At 45.0% G+C, this 7,937-nt stretch overlaps 1 non-coding gene and 2 pseudogenes across 1 annotated transcript; all 3 read left to right on the forward strand.

Annotated features, from left to right (window-relative positions):
- Positions 1-1,742: 1,742 nt before the first annotated feature.
- LOC120096071 (5S ribosomal RNA) lies at positions 1,743-1,859 on the forward strand (annotated as a pseudogene).
- Positions 1,860-4,212: 2,353 nt separating this feature from the next.
- Positions 4,213-4,330, forward strand: LOC120096149 (5S ribosomal RNA). Its single transcript, XR_005492175.1, has one exon. It is a non-coding gene; the product is annotated as a 5S ribosomal RNA (ribosomal RNA).
- A 3,152-nt stretch (positions 4,331-7,482) lies between these two features.
- LOC120096048 (5S ribosomal RNA) lies at positions 7,483-7,600 on the forward strand (annotated as a pseudogene).
- The last annotated feature ends 337 nt before the right edge of the window (positions 7,601-7,937 follow it).

Raw genomic sequence — 7,937 nt, forward strand, 5'->3', positions numbered from 1 at the left:
ACCCCTCCTCTAGGATGTGGCTGAGCTGAAGCACACAGGCGGGAAACTCTGCAGAATCCGCGGCCCTGAGCATCTGAGCGCGCTTCAAGTCTCCGATTAAATTTTAAAAATGGCCTCCAATAAAACTACATTGCAAAAAATGGGAAAAAAAAACAGAATGGAAAGAGTAAAAGAGCTGAAGAGGCTGAGCCTGAAGAATTTGTGGTAGAAAAAGTACTGAACCATTGTGTAGTGAACTATTTCGTGAAGTGGAAGGGGTTTACAGATGCCGATAATACTTGGGTACCAGGAGAAAATTTAGATTGTCCAGAATTAATTGAAGCACTTCTTCATTCTCGAAAAGCTGGTAAAGAAAACGATTGTCCAAAAAGGAAATCTTTATCTGATAGTGAATCCGATGAGAGCAAATCGAAGAAGAGAGATGCTGCTGATAAGCAAAGGAGGCGAATATGAAGTGGCCTCAGATTGTCATCGCCTTCTATGAGGAGTGGCTGATTTGGCATTCTTGTAACGAAATGAAGTACAATAATTGTTTGCATATATAAATACACAATATTATATATATGTATATAATATCTATATACATATATATATATGTATATATATATATATATATATATATATGAATGATCTGGATCTTGGGTTTTGAATTACTAGTGTGGATCAAATAGCATCCTGATGAAAATCACGTCTGATATGCTAGTTTTGAAAGCATTGGCAGTAGTTGGGAGATTTTTGGTTTTCGTTCTGCGTCAAAAGGCACTGACTCCTTTGAGCGAGTGAGAGCTCTCTGTAGTTGCTTCCTGTAACAGTAGAGTACTTGACACCATGTTGTATTTCCTCGGCTTGAAGAACAGCTTTTCTTAAACACTGGGGAGATTTTACAGTCATGACCCAAGTCAGAACTTATTTTTAACTGGGACACAGAAGGACCATTCTGGTTTGTGTGTGTGTGTGTGTGTGTGTGTGTGTGTGTGTGTGTGTGTGCGTTTGTTTGTATGCAGTGTATGCATAAAACACTTACATAACCTGTCTGTTTTAGCTTGCTTTTAATACTCAAAAGAGCTGAACGTGAAAACACAGGTTGATGAGAGGCCATCAGCCTGAACATTTTCCTGAAACCATAACCTTTTGGATTATCAGGGTCTGTAATGTATTGGATAGTTTAAAAGCAAGCCCATCAGAATTGATGTATTATCAAATAAATACAGTAGTTTATTTTCATACCAACTCCACCTTCAGAAAACGGAATTAAACAAAGTAGTAGCTTGATTTAACAACAAGAGTTGGCCTAGTGTGGTGGTGTGCACCTTTAATGCCAGAACTCTAGAGGCAGGTGGAGCTGTGATTTAAGAGGCCAGCTGATCTACAGAGGCAGGTCCGAGTCAGCTGTTCTGTGTAAAGGTTCCTCTGGTTGAACCATTCCTTTGTAGGAAGTTAAAATCTGTACTAAAAGGTTATGATTCATGGAATCTGTTTGATGTGGGAGTAGAATCATGGTTAGAGCTGAGGTTGGCCATTAAGTCCTGCTGTGGTTTAGTCCCTGGAAGCTCTGGTTGGTTGGTGGTGTGTTCATATGGGGTCTCAAGCCCCTTCAAGCTCTTTTAGTCCTTTCTCTGATTTCTTCAACTGGGGTCCAGCGCTCAGTTCACTGGTTTGTTGCTCGCATTCACCTATGTATCTGCCGTATTCTGGCTGTGTCAATGAATAGTTTTATATTCCTTTAAAAAAATGTCAGAAGAGCCTACAGCCATACCACCCTGAACGCGCCAGATCTCGTCTGATCTCGGAAGCTAAGCAGGGTCGGGCATGCTTAGTACGTGGATGGGGACCACCTGGGATACCGGGTGCTGTAGGCTTTTGGGGGTTGGGGATTTAACTCAGTGGTAGAGCTCTTGCCAGGCAATCAAAATCAGGAGCTCAGGAGCTCAGGAGCTCAGGAGCTCAGGAGCTCAGGAGCTCAGGAGCTCAGGAGCTCAGGAGCTCAGGAGCTCAGGAGCTCAGGAGCTCAGGAGCCAGTGATTTCAGGACAGCAGGGATACACAGTGAGACCATGTGCGTAACAAACCAACAGAAACCAAAACAACAAAGCAACCTTAAAAAACCCATCCCAAACCAAACCAAACCAAACCAACAAACAGAAATAGACTTTACAACTTTTTTTAAAAAGATGTATTTCTTATATATAAGTACACTGTAGCTGTCTTCAGACACACCAGAAGAGGGCATCAGATCTCACCCCAGATGACTGTGAGACACCATGTCGTTGCTGGGATTTGAACTCAGAACCTCTGGAAGAGCAGTCAGTGCTCTTAACCAATAAGCCATCCTTCCAGCCCGACTTTACAACTTTTATTTTGTCTTTTTTTTTCCTTCCCTAGAGCTAAGGATCGAACCCAGGGCCTTGTGCTTGCTAGGCATGTGCCCTACGACTGAGTTAAATCCCCAACCCTAAAAATAGACTTTAAAAATGTCAGAGGAACCCCTCCTCTAGGATGTGGCTGAGCTGAAGCACACAGGCGGGAAACTCTGCAGAATCCGCGGCCCTGAGCATCTAAGCGCGCTTCAAGTCTCCGATTAAATTTTAAAAATGGCCTCCAATAAAACTACATTGCAAAAAATGGGAAAAAAAAAACAGAATAGAAAGAGTAAAAGAGCTGAAGAGGCTGAGCCTGAAGAATTTGTGGTAGAAAAAGTACTGAACCATTGTGTAGTGAACTATTTCGTGAAGTGGAAGGGGTTTACAGATGCCGATAATACTTGGGTACCAGGAGAAAATTTAGATTGTCCAGAATTAATTGAAGCACTTCTTCATTCTCGAAAAGCTGGTAAAGAAAACGATTGTCCAAAAAGGAAATCTTTATCTGATAGTGAATCCGATGAGAGCAAATCGAAGAAGAGAGATGCTGCTGATAAGCAAAGGAGGCGAATATGAAGTGGCCTCAGATTGTCATCGCCTTCTATGAGGAGTGGCTGATTTGGCATTCTTGTACCGAAATGAAGTACAATAATTGTTTGCATATATAAATACACAATATTGTATATATGTATATAATATATATACATATATATATATATATACATATATATATATGAATGATCTGGATCTTGGGTTTTGAATTACTAGTGTGGATCAAATAGCATCCTGATGAAAATCACGTCTGATATGCTAGTTTTGAAAGCATTGGCAGTAGTTGGGAGATTTTTGGTTTTCGTTCTGCGTCAAAAGGCACTGACTCCTTTGAGCGAGTGAGAGCTCTCTGTAGTTGCTTCCTGTAACAGTAGAGTACTTGACACCATGTTGTATTTCCTCGGCTTGAAGAACAGCTTTTCTTAAACACTGGGGAGATTTTACAGTCATGACCCAAGTCAGAACTTATTTTTAACTGGGACACAGAAGGACCATTCTGGTTTGTGTGTGTGTGTGTGTGTGTGTGTGTGTGTGTGTGTGTGTGCGTTTGTTTGTATGCAGTGTATGCATAAAACACTTACATAACCTGTCTGTTTTAGCTTGATTTTAATACTCAAAAGAGCTGAACGTGAAAACACAGGTTGATGAGAGGCCATCAGCCTGAACATTTTCCTGAAACCATAACCTTTCAGATTAAGCAGAGTCTGTAATGTATTGGATAGTTTAAAAGCAAGCCCATCAGAATTGATGTATTATCAAATAAATACAGTAGTTTATTTTCATACCAACTCCACCTTCAGAAAACGGAATTAAACAAAGTAGTAGCTTGATTTAACAACAAGAGTTGGCCTAGTGTGGTGGTGTGCACCTTTAATGCCAGAACTCTAGAGGCAGGTGGAGCTGTGATTTAAGAGGCCAGCTGATCTACAGAGGCAGGTCCGAGTCAGCTGTTCTGTGTAAAGGTTCCTCTGGTTGAACCATTCCTTTGTAGGAAGTTAAAATCTGTACTAAAAGGTTATGATTCATGGAATCTGTTTGATGTGGAAGTAGAATCATGGTTAGAGCTGAGGTTGGCCATTAAGTCCTGCTGTGGTTTAGTCCCTGGAAGCTCTGGTTGGTTGGTGGTGTTGTTCATATGGGGTCTCAAGTCCCTTCAAGCTCTTTTAGTCCTTTCTCTGATTTCTTCAACTGGGGTCCTGCGCTCAGTTCACTGGTTTGTTGCTCACATTCACCTATGTATCTGCCGTATTCTGGCTGTGTCAATGAATAGTTTTATATTCCTTTAAAAAAATGTCAGAAGAGCCTACAGCCATACCACCCTGAAAGCGCCCGATCTCGTCTGATCTCGGAAGCTAAGCAGGGTCGGGCATGCTTAGTACGTGGATGGGAGACCACCTGGGATACCGGGTGCTGTAGGCTTTTGGGGGTTGGGGATTTAACTCAGTGGTAGAGCTCTTGCCAGGCAATCAAAATCAGGAGCTCAGGAGCTCAGGAGCTCAGGAGCTCAGGAGCTCAGGAGCTCAGGAGCTCAGGAGCTCAGGAGCTCAGGAGCTCAGGAGCTCAGGAGCTCAGGAGCTCAGGAGCTCAGGAGCTCAGGAGCTCGCTCAGGAGCTCAGGAGCTCGCTCAGGAGCTCAGTAGCTCGCTCAGGAGCTCAGGAGCTCAGGAGCTCAGGAGCTCAGGAGCTCAGGAGCTCGCTCAGGAGCTCAGGAGCTCAGGAGCTGAGGAGCTCGCTCAGGAGCTCAGGAGCTCAGGAGCTCAGGAGCTCAGGAGCTCAGGAGCTCGCTCAGGAGCTCAGGAGCTCAGGAGCTCAGGAGCACAGGAGCTCGCTCAGGAGCTCAGGAGCTCAGGAGCTCAGGAGCTCAGGAGCTCAGGAGCTCAGGAGCTCAGGAGCTCAGGAGCTCAGGAGCTCGCTCAGGAGCTCAGGAGCTCGCTCAGGAGCTCAGGAGCTCAGGAGCTCATGAGCTCGCTCAGGAGCTCAGGAGCTCAGGAGCTCAGGAGCTCGCTCAGGAGCTCAGGAGCTCAGGAGCTCAGGAGCTCGCTCAGGAGCTCAGGAGCTCAGGAGCTCAGGAGCTCGCTCAGGAGCTCAGGAGCTCAGGAGCTCAGGACCTCGCTCAGGAGCTCAGGAGCTCAGGAGCTCAGGAGCTCGCTCAGGAGCTCAGGAGCTCAGGAGCTCAGGAGCTCAGGAGCTCAGGAGCTCGCTCAGGAGCTCGCTCAGGAGCTCGCTCAGGAGCTCGCTCAGGAGCTCAGGAGCTCGCTCAGGAGCTCAGGAGCTCGCTCAGGAGCTCAGGAGCTCGCTCAGGAGCTCGCTCAGGAGCTCAGGAGCTCAGGAGCTCGCTCAGGAGCTCGCTCAGGAGCTCAGGAGTTCAGGAGCTCAGGAGCTCAGGAGCTCCGGAGCTCAGGAGCCTGTGATTTCAGGACAGCAGGGATACACAGTGAGACCATGTGCGTAACAAACCAACAGAAACCAAAACAACAAAGCAACCTTAAAAAACCCATCCCAAACCAAACCAAACCAAACCAACAAACAGAAATAGACTTTACCACTTTTTTTAAAAAGATGTATTTCTTATATATAAGTACACTGTAGCTGTCTTCAGACACACCAGAAGAGGGCATGAGATCTCACCCCAGATGGCTGTGAGACACCATGTCGTTGCTGGGATTTGAACTCAGAACCTCTGGAAGAGCAGTCAGTGCTCTTAACCAATAAGCCATCCTTCCAGCCCGACTTTACAACTTTTATTTTGTCTTTTTTTTTCCTTCCCCAGAGCTAAGGATCGAACCCAGGGCCTTGTGCTTGCTAGGCATGTGCCCTACGACTGAGTTAAATCCCCAACCCTAAAAATAGACTTTAAAAATGTCAGAGGAACCCCTCCTCTAGGATGTGGCTGAGCTGAAGCACACAGGCGGGAAACTCTGCAGAATCCGCGGCCCTGAGCATCTGAGCGCGCTTCAAGTCTCCGATTAAATTTTAAAAATGGCCTCCAATAAAACTACATTGCAAAAAATGGGAAAAAAAAACAGAATGGAAAGAGTAAAAGAGCTGAAGAGGCTGAGCCTGAAGAATTTGTGGTAGAAAAAGTACTGAACCATTGTGTAGTGAACTATTTCGTGAAGTGGAAGGGGTTTACAGATGCCGATAATACTTGGGTACCAGGAGAAAATTTAGATTGTCCAGAATTAATTGAAGCACTTCTTCATTCTCGAAAAGCTGGTAAAGAAAACGATTGTCCAAAAAGGAAATCTTTATCTGATAGTGAATCCGATGAGAGCAAATCAAAGAAGAGAGATGCTGCTGATAAGCAAAGGAGGCGAATATGAAGTGGCCTCAGATTGTCATCGCCTTCTATGAGGAGTGGCTGATTTGGCATTCTTGTACGGAAATGAAGTACAATAATTGTTTGCATATATAAATACACAATATTATATATATGTATATTATATATATATATATATATATATGAATGATCTGGATCTTGGGTTTTGAATTACTAGTGTGGATCAAATAGCATCCTGATGAAAATCACGTCTGATATGCTAGTTTTGAAAGCATTGGCAGTAGTTGGGAGATTTTTGGTTTTCGTTCTGCGTCAAAAGGCACTGACTCCTTTGAGCGAGTGAGAGCTCTCTGTAGTTGCTTCCTGTAACAGTAGAGTACTTGACACCATGTTGTATTTCCTCGGCTTGAAGAACAGCTTTTCTTAAACACTGGGGAGATTTTACAGTCATGACCCAAGTCAGAACTTATTTTTAACTGGGACACAGAAGGACCATTCTGGTTTGTGTGTGTGTGTGTGTGTGTGTGTGTGTGTGCGTTTGTTTGTATGCAGTGTATGCATAAAACACTTATATAACCTGTCTGTTTTAGCTTGCTTTTAATACTCAAAAGAGCTGAACGTGAAAACACAGGTTGATGAGAGGCCATCAGCCTGAACATTTTCCTGAAACCATAACCTTTCAGATTAAGCAGAGTCTGTAATGTATTGGATAGTTTAAAAGCAAGCCCATCAGAATTGATGTATTATCAAATAAATACAGTAGTTTATTTTCATACCAACTCCACCTTCAGAAAACGGAATTAAACAAAGTAGTAGCTTGATTTAACAACAAGAGTTGGCCTAGTGTGGTGGTGTGCACCTTTAATGCCAGAACTCTAGAGGCAGGTGGAGCTGTGATTTAAGAGGCCAGCTGATCTACAGAGGCAGGTCCGAGTCAGCTGTTCTGTGTAAAGGTTCCTCTGGTTGAACCATTCCTTTGTAGGAAGTTAAAATCTGTACTAAAAGGTTATGATTCATGGAATCTGTTTGATGTGGAAGTAGAATCATGGTTAGAGCTGATGTTGGCCATTAAGTCCTGCTGTGGTTTAGTCCCTGGAAGCTCTGGTTGGTTGGTGGTGTTGTTCATATGGGGTCTCAAGTCCCTTCAAGCTCTTTTAGTCCTTTCTCTGATTTCTTCAACTGGGGTCCTGCGCTCAGTTCACTGGTTTGTCGCTCGCATTCACCTATGTATCTGCCGTATTCTGGCTGTGTCAATGAATAGTTTTATATTCCTTTAAAAAAATGTCAGAAGAGCCTACAGCCATACCACTCTGAACGCGCCCGACCTCGTCTGATCTCGGAAGCTAAGCAGGGTCGGGCATGCTTAGTACGTGGATGGGAGACCACCTGGGATACCGGGTGCTGTAGGCTTTTGGGGGTTGGGGATTTAACTCAGTGGTAGAGCTCTTGCCAGGCAATCAAAATCAGGAGCTCAGGAGCTCATGAGCTCATGAGCTCAGGAGCTCAGGAGCTCAGGAGCTCAGGAGCTCAGGAGCTCAGGAGCTCGCTCAGGAGCTCGCTCAGGAGCTCGCTCAGGAGCTCGCTCAGGAGCTCGCTCAGGAGCTCAGGAGCTCAGGAGCTCGCTCAGGAGCTCAGGAGCTCAGGAGCTCAGGAGCTCGCTCAGGAGCTCGCTCAGGAGCTCACTCAGGAGCTCGCTCAGGAGCTCAGGAGCTCAGGAGCTCGCTCAGGAGCTCAGGAGCTCAGGAGC

Source organism: Rattus norvegicus, chromosome 12 (genome assembly GCF_036323735.1).
Source record: "Rattus norvegicus strain BN/NHsdMcwi chromosome 12, GRCr8, whole genome shotgun sequence".
Lineage (NCBI taxonomy): Eukaryota > Metazoa > Chordata > Mammalia > Rodentia > Muridae > Rattus > Rattus norvegicus.